We start from the raw sequence: 2,229 nt of genomic DNA, 5'->3' as shown, positions 1-2,229 counted from the left end.
TGGTTTAACCTCTATTAGAAGAGGAAGAAACTTAGGGGCTCCTGGGTGGCTTTGTCGTCAAAGTGTCTGCCTTTGGCTTAGGTCGTGATCCTCAGATCCTGGGATCCAGCAGGAAGCCTGCTTCTCCCTCTCCCACTCCCCCTGCTTGTGTTTCTTCTATTGCTGTCTCTCTCTGTCAAATAAATAAAATCTTAAAAAAAAATAAACTTAAATTGAATTAATAAATTTATAATATACAAATACACTTTTAAAGAAATCTATATAGGACACCTATGGGGACCGCTGGGAGCCCCACACTGTTGTATGTGAGTCGGTGTGAACCTGGATCCACCTTCATCAGGAGTCAGGAGTCCCAAGCACAGGCATGGGTCAACCAGAGGCTCTTCTGCCTCCCTCTGCCCTTTCTTGCCAGGACCAGATTGACCCTCTCCATGGAGGTGTCAGCCTAAGCACGACTATGTTAGGGGACAATTATTTGTAAGGGATCATTCAAGGAAGGAGTTTTGCTGGAGGAGGTAAGATAACATGAAACCTTTAAGCCCTGGTGACTCACAAAGCAGCAGCACAATTTTTTTCCAAACAGTCCAGACCCATTATTAGCCTTGTTCAAAACGTTTGAGTTTTTATGACTGTGCAAGCAAAATTAATGAACAGAGTTTGAATAGGATCCTTAAAGATTGGAGAAAGAGAATTATTGGTGGTACAGATTCCAGAGAAACATACACTAGCCACATGAAGAGAGCAGGTTATCCGTGAGCAGCTCCCCTGCATCCCCTGTGTGCAGAATCTCCTCTTCCTTCTCTTCACCTTCATCTCTGCCACCAACACTCCCACTCATGCTTTAGAGTGAATGCGTTTTCTTCAGACCAAATTGGAAGAACTAAAAGGAAATCCTTTGTTCTTCCCAACCTAGTCAATAGTAGCCCAGGTGAGGGCAAATTGCCTTCAGTCACAAATACTTCTCAGAGTTATGGCAAAGTTATTAAACAACACAGTACTGAGTTTTTTGACAAGGTTGGAATGATGAAAGACATCAGAGCGATTTACAGATTTATTTATTTACTTATTTAAAGATTATTTATTTATTTATTTGACAGAGAGAGACAGCAAGAGAGGGAACACAAGCAGGGGGAGTGGAAGGGGGAGAAGCAGGCTTCCCACAGAGCAGGGAGACCCAAGTGGGGCTTGATCCCAGAACCCTGGGATCACAACCTGAGCCGAAGGCAGATGCTTAACTGAGCCACTGAGCCACCCAGGAGTCCCTGATTTACAGGTTTATAACACACTTCACACAAGCCAGTGTATGCAGATGTGGAAAACTGAGCTAGTTGTTGAATCTTGTCGGGCAGAAGTAAACATATTAAGAAGACAAATCACTCAGAGGGAAAACGTCTAGAACAGAAGAAGATTGTAGCAGCGCATGATGCTAAGAAGACAGATGTCATCTGAAAATTTGGAACTAGTGTTTGGTCCTCACATGTCATAATTAGGTGTGTAGTAGAAAGTAGAAGCACACTAGGAGATACAGATGCCTCTGATCCACCTCTCTCTCACTCTTTTTATCTTTTATCTTCTTTCTTTTCTTTCTTTCTTTTTTTTAATTGCACCCATCAATCAAGAAAGCACTTTGAGCCATTCTTGCATAGAAAGTTGTATCCTTATGCCTGGACCTCAAATCATGGGCTCTTCAAACTCTGCTTCCACCAAGGCCAAACTGAAGTATCCTAGAAGTAAGGAAGCCCTTCTTCCTTCCCTAAGAGGAGCTGGAGACAGAGTTGAGACAGTTGAGACATCAGATAACCATCATTATGAAAATTGTATTGACCCCTATAGACTCTTTAACAGGGAATACTCAGATTTGAGGGATTGTCAGTACATGACATATCACCATGGGGCTCAGACCGCCTAGATTTAACTATAAGAAAAGAAACTCTCCATTTAGCACTGTTTTATTTGATTACTTGTTGAGGAAAAAAAATTTTTTTTGAGGACTGGGTCATGGGGGGAGGTTACTTACTCGGATCCCTGGACTCCAAAGAGGAGAATCCTATGCATAGAACTTACAGTGGCCTAGAATTTGTGGTTCTCACCTTTTGACCCAGTGTGCAGGTTTCAATAGAGAATCATTAAAAATATCAAATTGTCAGAGGGACTGGGTGGCTCAGCTGGTTGTGCATCCAGCTCTTGATTTCAGCTCAGGTCATGGTCCTGGGATAGAGCCCTGCCTCC

The 2,229-nt window shown here is 42.8% G+C and overlaps 1 pseudogene; it reads left to right on the top strand.

Moving 5' to 3' along the window:
- The first annotated feature begins 272 nt into the window (after positions 1-272).
- LOC122899173 lies at positions 273-1,041 on the top strand (annotated as a pseudogene).
- Positions 1,042-2,229: the final 1,188 nt, after the last annotated feature.

The sequence above is a fragment of the Neovison vison genome, chromosome 2, assembly GCF_020171115.1.
Source record: "Neovison vison isolate M4711 chromosome 2, ASM_NN_V1, whole genome shotgun sequence".
NCBI classification, from domain to species: Eukaryota; Metazoa; Chordata; class Mammalia; order Carnivora; family Mustelidae; genus Neogale; species Neogale vison.
This window is presented reverse-complemented; position numbering and strand designations above follow the sequence as displayed.